Source organism: Sus scrofa, chromosome 18 (assembly GCF_054392235.1).
Source record: "Sus scrofa isolate SSC_HxYL_T2T_F1_AM1 chromosome 18, Sscrofa_HxYL_maternal_Yorkshire_Landrace_v2.0, whole genome shotgun sequence".
NCBI classification, from domain to species: Eukaryota; Metazoa; Chordata; class Mammalia; order Artiodactyla; family Suidae; genus Sus; species Sus scrofa.
In genome coordinates, this window is record NC_139400.1 from 62,330,231 (window position 1) to 62,354,101 (window position 23,871).

Sequence of the window (23,871 nt, forward strand, 5' to 3'; positions counted from 1 at the left end):
TTTCAAGGGCAGACTTTAGTCTGCATCAGTGCATATGCAACAGGCGTGTGTGGCCACATCCCAGGTTCTCAACACTGAACGAATGAAAACATCCAAAGACCTCTACCTCTGTTTGGAAGTTGCTAAATCTGCAACTGGAATCTGGAATGGGGGAGTGCTCCAGCAACAAGTAAGTGTGGCCTCGTTAAGACAAAATATAAGGAATTCAGAAGCTGACGAGAAATAAAGGTTACAAGTTCAAGAGCGAGGACAGTGATGCTTAGAGACCGCTGGGATGCACACAAGTGTACCCGGGGCTGCCACTGTGAGCTCTGACTTCTCCTCCGTCTTTTGTCTCAAGCAGGGCTAGCTATGTGATTTGCAGGGCTCAGTGAAAAATAAGAAGGCAGAACTCCTTGTTCAAAAAACAGGGAAAAGTGCCATTAAAAGTACTAAAATATAGTACTAAAAATTTTACTACTGTGCAATGAGAGGTTTAGATGTAAAGATAAGAGCACTTAACTCCTACTTGAAATCACCAAAATCAGACAATTCACATCCATAACTTATACGTAAATATGTATTTCTCTCTTACCAGCACAGCAGAAACACTGCATGAAACTAACTCAGCTATTCTTATTTCTTGATACAGGCACATTTTACCAACACTCTCTACTTTGGGCTTACGGTGAGTAAGGAAGGACAGGAAGGCACAAGATCTACAGGCTGCCCTATTTTTCCCTCCCCTTTAATGTCAATTATTTTCAGGGTCTGTGGTTGGCTACTACAGGGACGTACCAGGACTAGGAAAGGAAATGCTAGGATTCCTTGGCTGGTTGTGTCTTGGAAGGCAATTGTCCCCTGTTCTGAACAGAAAAGACGGGCTCTCAGGGGTGTCAATGTCTCCACATTGTCATAAACATAACACATTCACCTTCTCCACACAATGAGCCTCAACAAACTTCCATGCATCGTGGGTCCACTGGGATTCTGTGCTCAGGAGGCATCCAGAGGCGATTCTTCTGGAGGTGAATGAAGCAACAAGGAACTCACCATCACGTCCCACTGTCCCCTTGGACTTACAAACAGACGTTCACTGTCAATGGCGGCAGAATGGGGAAGAGCATGGAGACTATGGGGAGGTCAGGTTGGTCCTCTGACCAAGGCAAAGTCTGAAACTCCATGTATTCTTTCTTCGTTTCCTTGTTTTCCCTATCATTTTTCATTCTTCAGTGGAGACGGAGAGTACCACTTCTACTTCCTTCATGAATCCCACTGTCCAAAAGCGGCCTCTATGGCTGGGAGAAGCTGATACCTCTGGCCCACTTTTCTAACTACCATCGGTAAGGCCGTGGTGATCAGGGGGACAGGGGACCCAGAAGCTGGCTGCTCCTTATGGTCTTATACATGAGACCTGCTCTTTGTGGAGCCACACATCTTCATTTAATGGTTTAAACTGTTTCGTTTTGTTTTTAAAGGTCATGCGAATTCAAGCATTAAATTGCTAGAGTAGCAAACATCACAAAAATGTTTTTACAGCTAATACCCCTAAATAAAGAAGTATGTGAAATTAAATATATATGGTTTAAAGTTTTTGCCCTATAAATAATAGTCATTGATAATTATCTCTCACCGAAAATTAAAAAACTGGTGTGCTTCCCATGGATAAACACTGACAACTAGTCTATTTTCACAAAGGCTGTTACAGAAGCAGAAGTAGTTTCATTATTTAAATATTAATATGAAAATCCTTTGAAAAAAAAGGATTCCACTATACTTTACATCACATGAAAATGTAAGGTAGCATGTGCAAACTGCTTAAGGCGCTTGTTAAAGATTCTTATAATAAGAAAGGCTGGGAAAAGTAGTCACATCTTATCAAAACAATCTAAGAAATCTTAAGAATGCTGCTTTTCTAGTAATACATAAATATACACGCACATGAGCAAGAATCCAAGTAAAGAAACAGTTCTTATTCATAGGATTGACAGTTTTATTATTACACCAGCCTGAAATAACATATAATGGTGTGTGAGTGTGCACTGGAGTTTCTAAAAGCAGCTTTTAAGATAGGCTTAATGTGCGAAGGGTTCAACTTTCTTCTCTGAATTCTGGAGGATGGGGTCTCCTGGGGATAAAGGGGAAAAGTGGAGATAAACTTTGAAGGCAATCTCTACTCTTGCCACAATTCGTGGTTTATTTGTTCAGCTCTATTTATTGTGTAGCCACCATAGGCCAGGTTCTGTGGATACAGTGAGGACCTTGACAAACACACACTCTGCCTTCAGGAAGCTCAGAGCAAGGGAAGAAACAGTCCACCCATAACCAAAGTCACAGGGAAGGAAGTAAAGGGTATTTAGGAACTCTTGGTGGGGGAACGTAACGAGACCAAGGTGCTGGGGGGATGGTGTCAGGGAAATCTTCCAGGAGGAAGTGACATCAAAACGAAGGGTCCTGGCACATGTGAGACGAGACCAGGTCTGCAGTGGGGGAGTGGAGTGTGCTGAATCCGTACAAATCCTGAGAAACGCCTTTAGGACCTGGCTTCCTCAATTCTTATTAACCATGAGCTGAGGCTCCTTTTTGATGATCAGCAGACAACTGCGCAAATAAGTAGAGTTTTCTAGGACTCAAAAAACTAAGTGCTTGTTACGATTGTTATTAAGCGCTGGTCTCTGTTCTGAATGTGTGTAAGTTACAATAGATGAGGTTGGATCAGAGAGCCGATCTGGGCACGTTTAGAGGGACCAATGGGAAAACAGCTGGACCCAGAGAACTGCACAGAAAGGAAGTGTGGCATTCCTTCTGTGAGCATGCCTTCCAGAACCAGGGAGCTGGCAGTGAAAAAACTTCTGAGTTGGACCTGGATGTGTGTGTGTGAGAGGTTGTTTTTTTTTTTTTGGGGGGGGGGGGTTTACACAACTAAAGGAAACTAAGACCCATCTGTACTGAGTTCTGTGCCTGTATTAGTCAGGGTTCTCTAGATAAATCAAACCAATAGGATATATGTGAAAGGATGTATTTTAGGTAATGGCTCCCACAGTTATGAGGACTGGTACGTTCTGTGATCTGAGGACAGGAAGCTGGAGAATCGGGAAAGCCGGAAGTGTGATTCATCCTGAGTCCAAAGGCCTGGGAACCAGGAATGCCTGTGTCTGAAGGCAGAAGAAGGTGGCTGTCCAAGCAGAGGGAGCAATTTCACCCTTCCTCAGCCTTCTTGTTCTACTCAGGCCTTCAATCGACTGGCTGACACCCACCCACATTGGGGAGCGTGGTTTTCTCTTCTCAGTCTACAGATTCGACGCTACTCTCTTTGAGAAACATCCTCACAGACACTCCCAGAAATGCTTACCCAGTTATCTGGGCATCCCTCTGCCCAGTCAAGAAGACAGACACAATTAATCATCACATCATCCAAGGGCCAACCACTGGCCATCATAACAGTGACTTCCAGGCAGGAGGAGTAACTTGGGAAAAGACCCAGAGGCTAAGAAGCACCAGCATCTCCAGGTGACAGGAAATACTTAAATAATGGTAGGGCCAAGCATAAGGCAGCAGATAGTAAACAGTGAGTCAGAGAGTAGAGACTAGCAGGAGTGTATTGAGATTTCAGAACGCTGGAAATGGAAAACTATATAATATTTAAGCAAGAAAATGATATCCGATTTGCATTTTCAAAAGATTCCTGGCTGCAATGACTGAAGACAAGACTGGAAGGAAGAAAATCATTCTGACAAGAGTGAGAGTGGCCCAGAGTTGGAGAGTGGACGCGGGTATGGAGAGATCTTGGACTAAGGCACCTGGTTGCTTATCTGATATGTGTCCGTCTGTCTGCCTGTGTAGTGAAAAAAGAGACAGGCGAGGTTGACTTCCAGTGTTTTCTGTTATGAGGACTGGGTAAACGGCCGGTGCAGTCGCAAAAAAAGGAACACAGAAAGGACGATGTGCCCAGAGTTATTCCAGAGACTACTATATCTTACATGTCGACTTGTGAGAGAAATGGAACTGAGCGTTGCCAGAACAATGACACTGGGGGGAGTGTTTTGGAAAATAAAAACATTGTAAGGGAGAATGCACTTACAGAGATGTTGCTGCTGGAAGTAACTCAGACCTTGACCTTAGTCCCTCCCAAGGTCATCATCCATCCCGGATCCCACCTACCTAATCCTGCCCTTCCTTTCTGACCTCTGGGTATGACTCTAACCACTGAATCCTGAAACATGGCAGCTCTTCTAAAAGGAGGGGGCTACTTTTTCTTCAATATAAAGCTTAACAGATTTCTATGGACAAACAGTTTAAACAGATCTAAGAAAAAGACTAAGACTCAACCAAAAGTCGTTGTTAGTCATTTCATTAATAGTCCTTTTTGCAACACCAAAACTCAGGCCTAATATCCTGAGAAGGGATGGTTGATGGATATACCCTTAATATTAAAAATTAATTTTTGGGAGTTCCCGTCGTGGCTCAGTGGTTAATGAATCTGACCAGGAACCATGAGGTTGTGGGTTCAATCCCTGGCCTCACTCAGTGGGTTAAGGATTCGGCGTTGCCGTGAGCTGTGGTGTAGGTTGCAGACGTGGCTCAGATCCCATGTTGCTGTGGCCCTGGCGTAGGCCAGCGGCTACAGCTCTGGTTCGACCCCTAGCCTGGGAACCTCCATATGCCACGGGAGTGGCCAAGAAATGGAAAAAAGACAAAAAAAAATTAATTTTTGAATCAACTGGCAAGAAAGTATGGTCATAATAACAACATTAATAACGGCAATAATTTTATCTGCCTTCGTTTCTTGTCCACTATGTGCCAGTTGCTTCTTGAACGTGATTTCTGGACTCACACAAATGCTTCAGGTTTTTTACCTCCATTTGCCAGATGAGCAACTGAGAGCCAGGCTAAGTGGACCACAGAAGGGCGTGCAGGCTTTGGCCTCCTTTCTGTGGTCTAACCAACTGACCTATAAGACAGTAAGAGTATATTTTTGGAAAGAAATCACTTGACGTAAATAGCTGTGGGCAGATTCTGTCTTAATTTTTCTTTTGAGCCTAGGAATTTCTACATAAAAAGTTCCTGATTGTTTAGCTATGAATATACTATGGTTTGTTTTTCTTTCAACTGCTGATGGACAATTGGGATGATCCACTGATAGAAATAATGTATTGAATACGCATTCCATTTTATTGCTGAGTTGGAATGCAGTGTGCTGATATGCCGTGACTTCCTGGCCCGTGGGCAGCTATTTTGCATGCAGTGATTTTAGGCCCCAGTGTTTCCATTTTGTGGGGCCACAGAATGCACAGGTTTGATGCCTCTGCATCGAGTAGACAAACAGATGTTGAGAAGGTCGAGCTCCGCAGTCATCCTGGCCCAGAAAAAAAGCCCTTCACATGCACACACCCCTCGGTGAAGAAGTACCCATGTGGCCTCCCCTCGATGCAAGCGCATAGAAAACGCAGCTGATCAGACAGCTGCTTCCCAGCAGTCACTCTACACTATGGAGGAGGAGGCTGGGACTGGTCGGACAGCTAGATGTCTCTGCCATGGATGTTGAACTCATCAGTCTTTCCCTGTACGGTTTTTAACTGCGGAGGCATGTTTTAAAAACAGCTCTTTACTCAGGAATGAGAGGAACATTCACCAATATTTTTCTAACATTTACATCTTTTTAAACCAGGTGGCCCAATCTTCACACTATCCATTCTCCCCAGGGATTGAAAAGACACTTTAATCAAATATTAATACAGATACACACGCTGGGCACTCTTTATAAACCGGATGGTATTCTATCTCTCTTTTGTCTTGGGCTCATACCAACACTAGCGTATTTTAACTATAAAAGTTCAAGAATTTTAAAAAAATTCTCTGCACCTCTCCCTCCAAAATCAGTCTTTTTTTTTTTAAAAAAAAAAAAAAAAAAACCCTTTCCTATCATATGCTCATATACATCTATATAAATACTCTCCAAATCTTCATTCCTAAAGTAAATCAGGGAAGAGTTTAAATTAGTAGATAGACAGAGAGAGAGACAAAAGTGAGATGACAGATGCATTTGCAGGATAACTGATATGTTTTTAAGGTTTATTTTTCTCACCGAGGTGCCTGATGTTCACATTCATCTTTCTCGTGTGTCCCTCACAGTGTGTTCTCAGTATTAGAGAGCTGGTATATATTAAATACTTGCTGAATGGATCATACGCCCATGTTGAGCACGCCTCTCATTCAATGTATTCCTAGATATTTTATATTATACTTTTGTTGCTTGATAAAAATATTTTGTTATAGTTTTAAATTGGTTATTGCTACTATATGAGAAAGCTAGTTATTTATTTTGGAGCATATGACCTGTAGTCATTCAGAAGAAATGTATTACTCTGTAAAACTTTCATAACTGAGAATGTGTTTCCGCTGCTTTCATGGTGATAGTTCCAATGGATTCAGAATTCTAGGTTGAGAATTTTTTTCACTGAAAACTACAGACATGACTCCTGCTACCTAATAATATTTAGTGCTCCTGAGATGGCTGATGTCAACTGGAATTTTTCCTCCTTTTGTTTACAGCAACTTATTTTTCATTCCCTACTGGAGGCTTATAAAATGTTTACATTATCAGAAATTAAAATATTTCACCTAAATATGTTTATGTCCAATTATCTTCATTATTTTTTTTCCTCTGTCAAAAACTAAAAATCAAATTTTAAACACAGGGAATTTTTTCAATGATTTAATAATTTTGCTCCTTTTCCACATGCCTTGTGAATACTATAAATTTCTATTATAAGTACGTTTACTCCTAGGCATTTCCTCCTTGTCTCTTACCTTTTCTTCCTCATAATTATCTCAGACTTTTCCTCTAAGTTACAGGAAAATTTTGAGTGCTTAACTACTATTCCACTAATTTATTTTCCTAGAGCAATAAATCTACTTTTCACTGCTTCTATCATATAATCTACTTTTCACTGAAGTCAAGTTTTATTTTACATGATGTAGCTTAGCATCAATTAAAAAACAATTTTTTTTTTTTTGTCTTTTGTCCTTTTTAGGGCCACATCCGTGGCATAGGGAGGTTCCCAGGCTAGGGCTCTAATCGGAGCTGTAGCCACCGGCCTCCGCCAGAGCCACAGCAACACCCGATCCGAGCTGCATCTGCGACCTACACCACAGCTCACAGCAACGCTGGATCCTTAACCCACTGAGTGAGGCCAGGGATCGAACCCGTAACCTCATGGTTCCTAGTCGGAGTCGTTTCTGCTGCACCACAACGGGAACTCCAAAAAAACACATATTTTTAAAAAACATTTTACTGTTAATATTTTAGTAGGTTTATTTTCTGCAGTGAGAGTGGTGATGAAATAGCTGCTCTAGATTCCTTAGATTGACCTCTGTGTTTGGAACTAATATTTTTTTCATAAATTAATTTTATGATTTAAAGTTTGTTTCCTTTTACCAACCTCTACCTCCTACCCCAGCCTCTGACAATCACTTTTCTCCCCTTTCTATGAGTTAGATTCTACAATTAAACAATACAATGAGGTGTCTTTCTCGGAGTAGCTAATGTAGAAGATGTTAACTTTTCGTGATAACATTTTATTGCACAATTGAAACCTAAGATTAAAATTTATATGTTCTCACCCAAAGAAGTAAGACTCTGAGGTGACAGACGCATTATCTCAATGGGGGAGTCCTTTCACAATGAATAATGTATCAAACTGTTACGCTGTACACTTTAACTACCTTATAAATTTGTCTATTAGAGCTCGGTAAAGTTGGGGAGAGGGGAGAACAGTTTTTTCTTGCCGCTGCTTCATCCTTAACATGGCGATCCACGTTTATTTCGTTTCGTCACTTGACATGAGTTGAACCAGACGCTGTCCCAGGAGACGCTGTATAGTCCTAACGAAAGCAGAGGGTTTGACTTTCATACTTAATTGTACTCAGTCTATTTTCTCTCTGTGATTACCAGAGAGGGGACCCTACCCAGAAGGTCGACTGCTGACTTCTTTACGGTAGAAACCCAGAATGAGCTGGGCACCAGCCACTTCTCTAACTGGTACAATCACCTTGGTGACTCTGCGGTAGGGCCCCATTTCATTCACCAAATCAAGGTCCGACCTGCTACTTTCTAAAGTTCTGGCTAAAGCAAAGTCACACTAGTCCTGTTTTGTAATCACATTTCTTACAGTAGCTCAAAGACAGCTGGGGCATTTCCTCTTTTCTCTACTTGAAAACAACTGCTCTTACATGGAGCCACTGTCTCCGTGATGCCTTTAGTGAGGGCATCGTCCCGGCAAAGCACAAGCAGGCTGAGCCGACGGCCTGCGGTTCTGAGTCCGGCAGGTGTGAAGCCAGACGCTGCCCTTCGGGGCTCCCCTGGCCGACTCGCACTTCCCTCTCCTTCTCTCTCACGTCAGGGTCTCTGTGGGCTTCTGTCCTTCTAGGTCCCGCACAGGGTTTTCCTACGCAGGAGATAAAAGTTAGGTTGGCTGATTTTCACCTAGATTAGGTCTCGCATGGATTCTTGAAGTCCCTCAAAATTTCTCTTTTGTGAGTAGTGGGTTAGTAGGTGTCCTGTTTTTCTTTTCCGTGCTCTTCCTTTCTTTTTTCTTTTTCTCTTTTTTCGTGTGTGTGTGAGTGTGTGTGTGTGTGTGTATCTAATCTGAAGTTTCTCTATTTTTTTATTTCTTTGATCATTTTAACGGTGATGTCAGAGAAAAGAGTGCTAAATATGCATCATCAAGATATTATCTTGAACCAGAAGTCTACGTTTCTGTATTAGTTTTCACATTCTAGTCCCATTCGCTTTAAATAGAAGAAAGGTTTTATACCACGAATCTAAAGAAAAGAATTAAAAAGAAGGGAGAGAGGGAGAAAGGAAACAGTACCCAGACAGCAAAGCAATGGAAACACCACAGTGACTGAAGAATTTACAGTGATTAACTTTTTCTAACTGACAGTAGTTTGATAGCCAATAAAAGCAGCAGTAGATACCTGGCAAGAGGAAAACGTTCTGAAGGAAAAGTTACAATAAAAGAAATGTACAAATGTATGTTTAATTTCACTATCCAAGATAAATCCTTCAACCCGCCAAATTCATCCTCTGGGTTTTCAACAGACCAAAGTCAATGCTGACCTTGCAGTAACCTCATGTGGATGCCTTTGGTCTTTGTGGAAAACACTGGAATAGCTTTAATTTAAACGTTTCTCTGTCCACAGCATGACGGAGTGCTAAGGTGTTGCAAACCAAGTCAATCCCTCCAGCTCTGCGAGGCCGTCTTTCAGATTACAAAATTGCACTTAAAATGGCTGGAGCAATTCTCGGCGCTCCTGCTTAGCTCTTGCGGCCTGTTGGCACGAGAACTCTTGGAAGACAGATTGGTGTCCCACAGCAGTGCCCTGTGCTGGATGGGCCTAAATGCTCCCCGGCACTTGCTCTAGCTGTCCTCCCCTCACACATGGCTACTGGCCCTGCCCCCAGATCCCTTCCTGCACTCCTCCTTACCTGCTATACCCTTTATTCACTTGCCACTTAAAGAAGTCCCGTAATAAACAGTCTCACTCGTAAACAAACAACACACCAAAAAATTAAGCTCCAAATAGTTTCCTAAATTGTGGTATTCTATGATGCAGCCATCAAAAATGCAAACAGAGATTTTTAATGTAAAATTATAATGCTAGGGGAAAATTCTGTGACATAAAGCAAAAATAAAGGGTTTATAGGGAAGTATATAACACTACATCAAATGTGGAAAAGGAAAATGTATTTAAAAAAAGAACAAAAGAGAACTAAGATGCTACTAGCGGTTGCCTCAGTGTAGTAGTATTATACATGATAGTTTTTTTTTCTTTTTAAATATCTCCAAATTTCTATAAAATGCATTTTATTGGACAATTTGTATTTTAATGATGTAATTACTTCAAGTTGTTAATAACCTGAAATGTCCAGTAGATCACGGAACTTTATAAAATTGTCTGCATAGTGTGATTTCAACTGAAAATAATGTACAGATGGGACCTGATGAAAACACGGAGAATGTTAGCAGACAATCTCTTCTCTAGGGGAGCTTATGCGTGACTGCTTTTTCCCTCCTTTCAGAGTCCATCTCCATTTTCAGACGGGGCACACTGGTGATGCGTTACTTTTATATGAGACGATCTTGCTCAATCAGAGGAGAAACAAGGAAATGCCTATGTTACCAGTACTCCTCCTGAGCTGTTGTGCTAGAATACTCTGCATAAAAGTCAGAGAGGTGTCTTCAGGAGTGAATGATTTTAGCTTCACACACCTCAAGAGAACAGATTGCACATGCCCTAATTTACAAGCAGAAAACGGTGACGTCAACCAAAATGAGAGGAAATCCTGTGAGAAAATTTCACTTCAACAAAAAGTTTACAAAGGTCCAGCCACAAGCTCACCCTCACACAAGGATCCTGGCAGGACTCTGAGACCGAATGAGAAGGCCGTGACTGCACCCTGACAGTCAGGGCCCCAGGGCTTCCCTCTTCTGCTGGTGCTCGTTGTCGGGGTACAGGCCCGCTGGATGCAGGCAGGAAGGGAAGCGGGAGCTCTGGGAACCTGGCTGGGGCAGAGACGCGTGTGCTGTATGCTCTCGCACCCCAGGGAGTGCACTGCTCGGAAGGAGGGATGTCCTCCGGCGGGAGTCTCCTGGGGGGTCTGGAAGCAGGGGAGCGAGTGCCCCAAAGGAGGCCATACCGTTGCTGTAACCAAAAGAAGGAAGGGCGAACGCATTCTAGCGGGGCCACCGGACCGTCGGCGTCAGACGCTGCTGCTCCAGACGTTTGCGCAACTCTGCGGTGACTCGATGGTTTGTGCAGAACGGTACCCACCCTCTATCTAGCACAAACAGACACACAAAACCAGCTGATATTTATCCACTGAGGAAGACCAAGACATGCTCTTCAGAGGATGAAGAGAAAGTACAGACAAACACATACATTAGGAACTACCAGGCCTGGACCATAACTTCGCTATGTCTATACAAGCGGGAAAGGAGAAACTAAATATTGAATCTGTTTCTTTATTTCACCATGACCCTCCACCTAAACGAATGAAAATCTTTATTCCATTCTCAGTAATTTCTTTTAGAAAAGAGATGCTTGAGAAAAGAATGACGATAAAGGTAACATTTTTCACTTTAGACGAGAATTTGTTTCATGATGCATGTGGAACAACTGGACCCTGAACTGTCCTTTTGTTTTGTATTCTCTTCTTAAAATAAGGATTAATACATTCAGACGCGGGAAAAAATGGCAAATCACATTTTACTACTTTCTGATCTCACACACAGAACACATTTTGTTTCAAGGACATTTCAATATCCAAAAGATAAGCAAAAATATGTTTAAACACATACAGACATAAATAATGAAAACTAACAGTGCAAGCACTTACTAACGTGCACAGCCTGCACACTTAAAGCTCCACACCACTGGAACATGTAATTGTCTTGTATATCTTATATATTACCTTGCATATTGTACTATCTTGTATGTTATTATAAATGAGAAAACTTAGTGTCCCTTAATTTCTTTTTCAAATTTGAGAATTTTATGGAGGGAACATTATGAAACATTAAGTGTACAACAGCGCGTTTGATTTTTATTGCCAAAATAATCTGTTCACTTGCTTCAAAATTGCCAGTTTTCAGCCAAAGATCTTAAGGGAGCTGGAGGTTACTTTTTCTGTTACACTTTTAACAAAAGTCAAAAAAAAAAAACCCAAAAACCATGAAACCTTCAATACTTTCAAGCTCAAATTTCAACCTACTGTTTATTTTTCTTTGTGCTCCCTCTGAGCCAATTAAACAAAGAGCTTGACTTTCAAAGCTGGTCTGGGAGAAGAGAGAGGGGGCACCGCCAGTTGGGATTGGCCCCACTACCAATAAATGTGAAAGACAATAGTTATCACAACAGCTTTCATTATGACTTTCTATTCATTTGCTAAACTTTTCAAGATAGTAAAGTAGATTAATGGGGAAGGGGGAAAAGAAAATCTCGCAAAAATCCCATTTACTGTTTAGGTTAGAGAAATTATACCTGTTTAAAACAAAAATTTTTAATAATTATATTTAAAAATCCATTAGTTTCCAAAGACGGATCTTCATTATACTACTTATTTTCAAACTGAGTCCAACTGCTCTATATTTTTTCTTAAAACACTTTCTTATTTTATACCTACTCCCAAAATGTCAGAAGTACACTCAAATAAATAATTTAGGAAGCTTCTTATCTCTACGTAACATTATACTTAAAAGAGTCTGTGTTAAATTTAAACATGAAAATATTTGTGAAACATTTCATCAAATGTTTAGCTGTGTGATTTTTGTTTTAGTATCTTAAAATACTGAATTTAAAATCAATATATTATTATTTAAACATTCAAATGATACAGAATTTTTTTTAAAAAAGAAAGTTCTTATTCCTCATTTCTTCTCCTCTCAAATCTAGGACTTGGGTGTATGTCTTTCCATATCTCTTTTTATAACACAGAAATGTAGAGAAACATACACAACAAAGAAACACACACACATGCACAGATGGGGTCTACATGACGTGCGAGTGTGTGTGTGTGTGTGTGTGCGTGTGTGAGACTCTACAACTTAATTTCTTCATTCCTCCTCTTATTCTTTCATCATAGACATTCTTCTATATCGGAATAACTACAGCAACCCTATATTTCTCAATGGAGGTCAAGTATTGCATTTTAGGGCTGTACAGGATTTATTTAACCAAATCCTTATAGATGAAAAGACTTTTTTAGTCTTAAAAAAGTATACACCCACATCTAAAAGCTTAAACAACATGAAATGGTCTAAAGCAAAAAAATCCTCCAAAAGATAATAAATTTTAAACAGTTTCTGGGGTTTTTTTTTTTTTAGACTTTTGACAGTTAACAATATAACTTTTAGATAAAAAACTTAAAATTGTTACTTGCTGTGTCACTTGACACGGTGTTCATTTTCTTTAATTAAAGTGAATTTAGCGCATTTACAACTACCTCTTGCTTTACTTCCCCTTTGTCCCCTTCATTTTATTATTTTCGGGCTGTTAAATTTTACAACTTTCATGTTGTTTTGTTTGATATACATAGTGAAGCCTTTCATGTTGTTTTGTTTGATATACATAGTGAAGCCTTCCCTGACCAGTGTCATAAATTGAGTCTAATCTGCAAAGGCAGTGAAACGGCATTTGCAGTGCTATGACTGGGTGTGGAGGATTTGCTGCAAAGCCATATGGTGTGATTGGCCCGTGAGCACAGAGCTCAGTCCTTAGAGAATGCACACAATTTTTCCAAATATTAAGGCCCAAAGGACTCTTCTCCAAGTTTGTTTCAGCTTTCTGGGCTGAATTGAAGTTCAATGTAAGGAGGACAAGGATGACAAAGCTCAGAAGCTGTGTGACCCATAGGTAGGCCCTTCCATTTTCGGGGCCTTCCCCTCAGTTGTAGACGGAAAAAGATGCTAGTCTGTTACGGCTAGCTTCAGCGTTTTAATATTCTAAATTATTGAGCGCTACACAGAAATGTGTTGCAGGTACAATGCCACTGCAGCCTTAAAAGCAGAGTTCTAACAATTCCTGTTTTTAATTCCACTTTTTCTAAGTGACGTTAAGTGATCAGCAAAGACCCGTCCTTCTTAACGTCTCCATCCTTTCTAGTCCCTGCAGACGTCTGAAAACATGAGGCAATCACATCAGGCTTTACTGGGATTTTTTGTTTGTTCGTTTGTTTGTCCTGATGCAAAAAAGAACACTCTATTAAGTCCTGATGTGTCCATTTTACAAGGTAAAATTATCACTTACCCCTCTCCATGATAATCAGAGCTAACAATTTAGATAAATCTGGGATACAGTAATGTGTTGTACTAAACAGAGCAAACGTATTTTCTTCTTCACCTTTACACCCACAACCTAGAATCATTTTCATTTTTCTTCCTCTCTAATGACTGTGGGATTAGCACTGGTGATGGCGATGCTGATTCAAAAGGCTGGATGTGGGCATACAAACCAGTAGCACATGCAACTCAACCAGGGCCTGCAAGCACATCTTCCAGCCATTCTGTCAGCTCAGGGATCATTCCTGGTAGACGCACCACCACCAATATGATTCTGACACTTCCTTCTCTCTTCACGTACAGGGGACCCGACCCGATACTTCGGCCGTATCAGCCCCCGCAGATGCTGCTCAGTGTCTCTTCCTGCCAGTTTTGGCTCAGTACCGTGTCTCCTGGGCCACAGACTGTCGGTTGCCATGACGACATTCCCCAGCCGAGGGAGGCCTGGCGGAGCAGTGGTTGGGCCAGGTGGAGAGGAGGAGGTAGAACACAGATGAGCCACCCGGAGTCCCAGCAAGGACCATCAGGAGGCAGGGGGCCATGGGAAAGGAGGAAGCTTCTGTGAGGGCAGAGGTGGTGAGGAAGAAACAGAACCTATTACTGCAAGTTAGCAGGGTCTAGCCTCAGATGCTGCTGAAGCTAGAGAGGGAGGAAGAAGCTGGTGGGGAAAACTGGCAGGAAAAACTAAAACGGTCCAAAAAAATGACAGGAAAGCCTAAGAAAAATGGAAACCCAAAAAGAGACATTTAAGCAACTGAAAAAAATGTCAATTCAGATATTGCAAATATAGTACAAAGATCCTTCTCCATGGCCCGTTTGTGCTTGGACTCATACTGTTTTGACAGGAAATGAGAGGAAAAGGGAGAAACCAACTTCCAGGTGGAAGTGATACGCACTGGTCTCGGTTATGATAGGCTACTGGTTCAGGTCTTTTTGAATTTGTAAGCTGTGGTTAAAAATACCTCTTTTGCCTTCTCCCTTGAAGAGTTAATGGCTTCAGTGAGTTGCTGAATATTCAAGTGCTTGGTAAACTCTAAACCTCCTACCAATGTCAGGACTCATCACCTCTTGATTTTATCATTATCAACATTTAATAGGCTTCTCATTCATTTTCCCAAAACCACCTTTGGAAGACTCTTTTCTTTCATTAATTACAGGATATTCGACTCATATTCTTCTCACAGGAGGAACTGAGACTTATAATCAGCTAAGGCCAGATAACTTTCATTTGCTTTAGGTACTATCAATAGAAATGAGATAAAGTTGGGACCTAATTCCATTCAAATATCCCTCTGTGTACTCAGTCAAAAAAATGTTATGCTATTTATCTTTGATGGATTTCATTTTCTCTGACCAAGCTGCCCAGCAAAATAAGGCAAGACAAAACATACACTGTATAAATGTGTATTAGAGCGCAGTGCTATACAGTGATGTTAGGAATCGACTAGTACAATGCTCTATAAACTTGAATTTGAGATGGATGGGTCATCTAATGACCTTGTTAAAATATAGACTCTGATTTGAATGGTACAGGGTGGAGCAAGACTGCAGTTCTAACAAACTCCCAGGTGTGCTGATACTGTAGGTCTCTGAGAAACAAGAATCTACTGCAGCGGTAAAATAACTCAAAAACTCTGAGTTGCAGAACACCTTCTTTTAATAAAATCTGATAAAATAACTAAAAGCACACCTGTGCACACCAAAGAGCTGGGGGCGTGCCCAGAGACCTGGCTGATCTTTCAGAGTCCCTAGCGGGTTTTGAGTCATTTTCTAGGCACTTTCATGGAAAATCTTAAAATCTGTGGCATGTAATACGAAATGCATAGACTAATCTAAAACTTTTCATCATAAGGAAACAGTGACTCAAGAGACTTCAAATATCAATAAGTGAATTCATAATGCTCTCTATCCATACCCATGCATCCAATGCACATACACTTAACACATTCGCATAGACACTGCAGAGAAAAGCTGTTGCTTTTCAGCATCCAAACTCTATTTGGGAGGAAGCAAACCCGAAGACTAAAGCTGAGAGGGTCTCTCTGCATCCCTTGGCAGGTAAGCAGAAAACAAGCGACCTGGGCTCGCCCAATCCAAAGCACATTGCAGGGACTTGAGCCCTCCATGGCATGAAGCCAAAATTCAGGAACAGCTGGACGTCCTTCATGGTGGTGATTCTGGAAGCCAAAGTTCAAGAATGGTGGTTTGAGGGGTCGCTATTCCAGGTAAATCATGGGAAATGAGTGTAAGAATGAGGAAAGTAAAGAAACATGATAAGTGGAGCAAATAGAATGTAAAAAAGTGGGAGAAGAGATGCGCTTAAGATGACTGAGGAAAGATTTCATGTTGGTAAGTGCGCGGGAATGGAGCACACATTTGGGCTGCGTAGGCTATAGCCCAGCTGCCACAGGGGCTTAAACGGTATCTTGGCACAACACACCTCTTCGGATAGATTGGAAATTTCATGAGGGCTGGATTTTATCCCCAATCCTATGACAAAGGTAAGCTTTTAATATCTGCCAAATCAATGACTGATAGATACACATCCAAAGACGCGCTCAGCATTTCTTAAACGGTGCCCTTTACAAACATGCAGGACAAGGCGAAGTTCAAAAGGTGAGATCAGACCACTAACCAAAAGATCACCATGAACTCCAAGAGTAAGAAGAAATGGGAGCCAGAAAAGTCCTTCCTAAACTTTCTATGATTTTTTTGACTGCTGCCAGTAATTTTGAAGGTAATGGAACTAAAATTATATAGAGAACTGTGGAAAAGTAATGCATTTCTGTTCCCTTCAAGAAGCTATGCAAATGAAAAGAAATATAAAACTATCAAATTTGAAATAAAGGCAAATGGTTGCTAAGGAATTAGGAATGGAGAATCACTGTGCTTTGGAAAAGGAATGAGTTTGGGCCAGAGGTAAAAATTCATCAAATTTTAGTCGATTTTATTTACTTTTGCTTTTCATTTTTATTTTATTGACTTAATTAAATTTTCTTTGTTGTCTTGTTATTTTATTTGTATGTTTTCAGATCTGTTTCTTATGTACCCAGGTGGTTGTTTCCTTTACTTTGCATAATTTGAAAATTATTTTTTCCAATTAATGGTTAATTTACATGTAAAATACCTTTACTTGTATTTATTTAGTTCTATCTTCATACATCTTTATCACTCCAAAAATAAAATACATGTATTTGAGAATCCCCTACCCACACACATTTCATGAAACATTTTGCAAGCAATTATTCACACTCCTACTCTAAGATTTTGTTGGTATAATTTGGGATTTCATATCCAGAATATCATCACTTTTAAACATTTTTAGTTTCTTTTGGGAGAATTACTTAACATTTTCTATTGTTTTTAACTTCTCACTATATTAACAACAGCAATTTCAATACTGATTATTTGGTTTCAATTACTCACTACCTTTTTTTTTTTTTTTTTACAGCGCAATCTAATCCTCATTGGCTTTAATTATTTGCCCTATTTTCTTTTACAACACATAATCGTCATTACTTAGTTTTTTGGTTTGATTCATTCCTCAGTCAGCTGGAATACTTTTTCAAGTTTTTTAAATCTTTTCTTTTTTCCAGAAAAGGAATGTGGGTAAAAACATTTGGAGTCCTTTTATGTCTATTAATATCTCTCTATTGCTCTCAAACATGAATGATAGCCTGTCTGGCTATAAAAGTCCTGGGTTTCAATATACTTCTCTCAAGAATCTTGCGTTCATTTCTCTTCTGTATTTTTCATATTGTGGAGAGTCTGATATCAATTGCGAATCCAAATTTTTTCCTTTTATAAACAAACTTCTTCCTCTGTCATCTTGACGCTTCATTTTTTTTTTCATTCAGGACTTTCATCATCATAGTTCAGATAAACAATTTTCTCTGAGTTTTAAGTCCCCACTGCCAAGAAATATTCTACCATTACTTGTTTGGGAATCGCTTTTCCCATAACTGCTCTGTTTTCTCTTGTAAGTATCTTTGATTTCTTAAGAATGCCCTTTATATTTCTGATCAGTACATTTATCTCTTTAACTCTTTTACTCTAAATCCTGTGACAGTTTCTCAATTTGGTATAATAATCCACTGATTCCATTTTCTGGAATATTCAACTTTTTTTGCCTCCATGCTGTAACCACCGCATGTTAATCATCTTTTTCGTATGGGAGCTGTCTTCTGATAAGTGCCTTGTTTGAAGACACAATAGCTCCCTGAATTACCAAAAAAAAAAAAAAAAAAAAAAAAAAACTCTCATTTCTTGCAATAAATCTGTTCCACAGATTTGCAGGAGCATTTATTCTTTCCCAGGTTTTCTGTTCTTGGATTCTTGGATTACTGGCTATCTCATACAGCTGGTCACCTTTCTCTTTGTTCATCTCTACAGTTCATTGTTTCTGTGTTTACATTTTGTTTTACTTTTCTGTACTAAGAGAGTAAGATGTGCGCTCTCACATACCAAATTAGTGGGAAAAGCAAAGTGTACGTGTGCTGTGGGTTTATTTCGTCACTTCAGACTGTCTCTCAACTGTGGGATGAAAGATGGCTCAATAAGAGAAGTCAGGTCACCAGTGTCAGTTGAGGCTTCCAGAGGATGGATTCACTGTGACTTGTGCTGGAAGAGCCCCTTCCTCTACAAGCTGCAAGACTACATCCCTTAGCCACCGGAGGAAGCAGGTGCATTACAAAGCATGTCAGTGGCTCACCCGCTGAGAGAGCACCCTGCACTCCTACGTCAGGGAGAGAGTACCACTGCATTTTCTCAGGGATGTCAGGACCACCCACTGGCTTCTCAGCAGCTCACCTCTGCTCAGGTACTGCTTCAAACTTCCTGAAGCCTGTGGGCTTTCCCCATCATCTCCATTTCTCATTCCTCAGGCAAAACTCCCTGTGGCCTCTGGTGACTCATAGATCGACCAGTCCTTCTCAATCTTGCCTCCCCTCACGATGTTTCATGAAAATTTTTCCAAACATCTGACAGAAAAATACTACTTTCCCTCACTTTTAGTTCTTTATGGGTTTTACTCAATTTACGTATCTTTTTCGTTATCTTAATGGTAAGTGGATGAGTCAGATGGTACGTGGAGATTTCCATCTTTATCCTGAGTTTCTTGCTTCTCTTAACTTTTTTTTTTTCACATTTCTGACCACATGAAAACAAACTCATCCTTCATTTTAAAGCTGATGAGTGAATTTCTGAGATTAAATCCGGATCCTGAAATCTCGAAGGTTGGCTCTGTCCAACAGAGCTTTCTGCAATGAAGGAAATGTTCTATTGATTTGTTACATTCAGAAGCCCCTAGGCTCACATAGTTATTGAGCACTTGAAATGTAGCTTATGCAACTGAGAGACTGAATTTTAAATTCTACTTCATTTAAATTTAAGTGGCCAAATGCAACTAGCAGTTAGTGTACTGGACAGCAGCATCCTGGATAAACATTACTTAAGTTGCAATATCTTTGAAAATGGAATTCCCTAGGCCTCACACCAAACTTACCACAATTTGGTGGGTTTTCTGCATGGGGGGCTGCGTTTTTTAAAAGTTCTCTCCATGATTCTTAATATGCACCAAGATGGCGTTAGATGGCTGGAGACCAGGAAGAACAGAAATGAGGCTTGGAAGGGTAATGGCCTTGTGTTCTGCTGAGGTTTAATACAAACTCAGTAACGTGAATTACGCACATTAGAAGTTTAACTAGAAAGTGCTGAACTTGTACTACCATCCCCCACCCTGACCTGAGACAGACTGAGAGAGACCGTGCCTGTCAATGCAGACTTCTACACGCAACCCACAAACAGAACCCTTCTCAACAGAATCTTAGCCACCCCTGAGTATCAGCCCCAGAGAGGAAATTTAATTGCTGTCTAGCTCTCTATATATATCAAATGTTTTCTGTGAAAGGCCACATATAAACATCTTAGGCATTGTGGTCCATATGCTCTTTGTCACGATGACTCAGCCACTGGAGCATGAAGGATGTCACAGACCATTCATAAACAAGTATGTGTGACTATGTTCTAATAAAACTTTATTTATGGACAGTGAAATGAAAATTCCATAGAAATCTCCCACATAATAGAGCATTATTTTTGTTTTTCACCCACTTATAAATATAAAACCTATTCTTAGCTCTTACGCATAAATAAACAGGCTGTGGGGTGGATTTGGTCCCAGGTGATAGTTTGCCGACTCTCATCTAAATGACAGCTAAGGTCTCTTCCATTTGTAGTATTTTATGAGCAAGAGACTTTCTGCTATACATTTCCTAGAGTTGGACTTGAGTATAATGTGCTGTGGTTCTGTGGTTCTTTTAACATAATACCAGGATCTGCACAATTCAGTGTATGAAACACAGACCTAATAGTGATAATATTCCTTTATAACATGAGTGGCTAATGAACAAATACATATGAAGGCAAATATAGTGATGTCAACTTTTTGCCCTTTAAACTACTTTACAAGTTTTTAAATATTTTCAAGTAAATTTATACTGAATTTTATTTCAACAAAACCGATAAACAAAACTTTTGAGAGTATTCTAGTCATGCTACTTTTTTAAAAAAATCAAGATTCTATTTATACTAAACTGACCTTATGCTCTAAGGTAGAACAGTATTTTTTTCTACAAATCTACTACTAATTTTAGTTGGTATTTAATTTCTTTCTAGTGGATGAATAAGTAACAAAAGCAAATGCTTCCTAGAGACCTGCCAAGAGATCACGGAGAAGATTCCCCTAAACGCCAGCGCTATGACCCAGCAAAGCTCACTCACCACCACTTCACCACCCCCCTTGACTCAGGACGGCTCTAGGTCAGAACACACTGCTGCGACTGAGCCTCAACCTGGGCAGGGCTCTATGCTCATAATGACACACACGTCGCGTTTCCCAAACTCCTACACATTAGCTCTGGTTACTGGTTTATCATTACTCTTCCTGCCTCCCCTAAACTGTATACTTTTCACATTTCCTTTATTACACAGTCAAGATAAGACAGTTAAATATCAATATATGATTCTAAAGCATTCATATTTTAAAAATAAGGACATTCTACTCTTTTTAACAGCAACAGTGGATTTTTAAATTTTGTTGCATTTTTTCTAACTACAGACTTGAAATACATTCTCTTACCTATTAGGAGGTTAATAGTAGTCTTTTTTTTTTTTTTTTAACAAAGATTGCCTTCTTTTGAAAACTCCTATTTTCTTAATTTTAAGACTTTAATTTTAATTTTACTTTGTTTCTCTTTTTTTACATATTACTATGTTGAATGTGGTTTTAAAAATCTTCTCTGCCTAATATTCTATGATTCCAACTTATTTAATAAAAACTTCTCCCCAAATAAATGGGAAATTACTAGCAACCTCTGACTGGGTTGTTAATTACTATCCTGGGGCCAAGTTGATGTAGCATTTTCAGCAATACTAAAATACAAAACCAAACACACACACACACAAACTGACCTACAGATTTTAAAATAAATATACTAAAGCTAAACTAAACATTTCCTTATACTTATTATTCAGCATTTTCTTAAGTAAAATTTGCTAAAGGACTGAAAATGCTGAAGCAGAAAAAAAAAGTCATTAAAATAAAAGAAAAATAAAGAGGCAAGACTTCTTTCTATGAATTTTAAACATAAAAATACCTAAGCACTATATAAAAATAAGAGGAATAAATGGCATTATATTTTAAATAAAAATACTTAATGTTTTGCCTCGTCCTGCTTAACCTACAAGATGATATTTAAGAGGCAAATATAAGAACTTCACAGCTAAAAGAGACTTTCAAAATGCCTTTATCCATTAGAAACAAAATCTGGAAAAGCAGGTGTTCATTAGCAGTAGAATCAGCACGAGAATACTTACAGGATAGTTCCTTAACCTGCCTGTGCTGGTCAGCGCAGTCCTTTAAAATTATTTGATTTCAGGTGACTTGGGGGGGGTCACTAATAAGTTCGACATAAAAATAGCCCACATTTATAGTATTTCTGCTGTTTATACTACTTACAGGCTAAGGTAACCAGTAAGCTAATAAGTCACCCTAAGCCCCACTATATAAGTAGCAACCCTCACATGGAGTTATTTTACAATTTTACCCATCCAGTGGGTAGAGAACCATGAAGAAACGACAACCATTCACCCCCGTTGTCTTTTTCCATTTCCTTTTTTACAACAGAAAATACACTTTTCTACAAACAAGTTGCCTGACACGCAAGTGACCAACACAAGACAATATTTTCACTTGAGTAACAGGTACGGTAAGTTAACACTGATTAACTGGGCACAGTCTTCAGAGTCTGCAATGTCCAAGGCTAAAGCAAACACTTCCCAATACAGCCTATGTGCTCATGAATCTCTTTTCTTCATGTGTCAAGCAAATCCACTCTGGAGACAGTACAGTACTGTTTGTGAAGAAGGATGAAATTGAATAGAAAATACTCGGTAGAATACCTGCAGTGACAGCCACTCAGTGACAGTATTCTTTCTCCTGTTACTCCCTATAGGAGGTCCTGCAGTCATTGGCTAAATACTACCATTTCGATCTGACAGAATTATTACAACTTTATGTATCTAACTGCTACAGCTACTCAACTAAGAATGATACACAACTGCTGAATTACAAAACCATTAGCCCAAGAGATTAAAACTATCACAAACAACTCAAACCTTCTTCTCATCTCTCAAAACCACGGAGCCAGAAGAGTGAGTGATTCCCCTTCTCTATCTTATGAGAAGCACAGAAATAGAAGTTTGGAAGAGTCAGACTTCAGACTTCCGGTGAAATGAAATAGTAGGCTACTGCTTTTTTTCTTCTTTGCACAAAGAAGACGTTAGGGATTCATGCTCTGACAGCCCATTCAGTGACTAGAAAGTGGTGGGTGAAGAATCTGAAAAATCTAAACTTCAGAGGCAAATAATCTGAACACACCTCCACGGAATAAATAAGTAGCCCTGACTTACACACCAACCCTGACAGCTATTATTAGATCCCACTGGTTAATTAGGCAAACATATTTGGCTAATTTCCCTGCAAATTCACCATCAATGTCAACACATTTGGATAATCCTAAAAGGCTGGGAATTTACAAGTCATAAACATTTAACAAAATAGCTAGCTTCTTAAAATACTTTTCCCATCTGTGTTAAACCACAGAAAATCTAACCAGAACAGCATTATACCCCACAGACTACATGAGTTTTTATTAGAGATAGTAAGTCACCTAGAGTTCTATGCTTTAAGGGTAGGGGAGGAAACACAACACAATGAAACAAAAAACTCAACTCTGACTCAATTTCGATTGCCTTTTTAAAAGTTTCTCAGAAGCTTTATTCACTTACGCACACGTTTACTTTTTATCTGTAAGTGCTTTGTTCACCGTCTCTTCAAACCATCACCTGCATTATGAAGCCTGGCCCTTCCCCTATAACCGAGTTACCCCGTCAATGCTCCGGTGGATACTCAGTCCCTCTGCTACTTAGTGCACTAAAGCACTTTAATTTTTTTTTTTAAGACCTTCCAGTAAACTTGTACTGAATTTTATAAATTTTATGAATTTTAAGACTTGCCCCCCGTGCGGCTCTCTGATTACTGCTCAGTTCTCAGCGTTTCACCTTTGACGCTGGAAGTGCACAGGATGCATATTTATCAGCCTCTTCGCCATCATTTACCATCCTTCACAGCCCACCATCAGCTTCCTCAGCCGCTTCTCTGCCTGAATCATTACCTTCTGCCCCTCTTCTTCTGTCATCACCAGTGACTGAAATAGGACAGCTGATATTCTAACTCACTGCTGTTCACTTGCCTCCACTTTTTTGACCCTCGAGTCCAGCAACCTCAGCCTCCAATGAGTGCAGTCGTATCCTGCGGATCTCGACCCAACACCTCCAAGATCTCAAACCTTCTTATCTTCTCCGAGTGTGAGCTGATTACAGATCCCACAACGCTTTACTCTCCGCTTACTCGTGTGCTAACGATCACCACCGGTATTGCCTCTTGTCCCTTTGGGGCTCTCTGGCTGGTCACTTCAATACGGGCCTCACT

The 23,871-nt window shown here is 39.9% G+C and overlaps 1 long non-coding RNA gene across 16 annotated transcripts in view; it reads right to left on the reverse strand.

Moving 5' to 3' along the window:
- The window catches only part of LOC110257602 (uncharacterized), a 276,977-nt gene that overhangs the window by 240,700 nt on the left and 12,406 nt on the right, over positions 1 to 23,871 (reverse strand). Inside the window, exon 3 of one of the 16 annotated variants that reach the window (XR_014833317.1) lies at positions 11,233 to 13,720. The exons of 13 other annotated variants lie outside the window; for them this stretch is intronic. This is a non-coding gene — a long non-coding RNA (uncharacterized LOC110257602). Of the gene's footprint in view, positions 1 to 11,232; positions 14,415 to 23,871 lie in introns of those variants that run through there. 2 more of the 16 variants (XR_014833308.1, XR_014833314.1) reach the window with 2 other exon arrangements.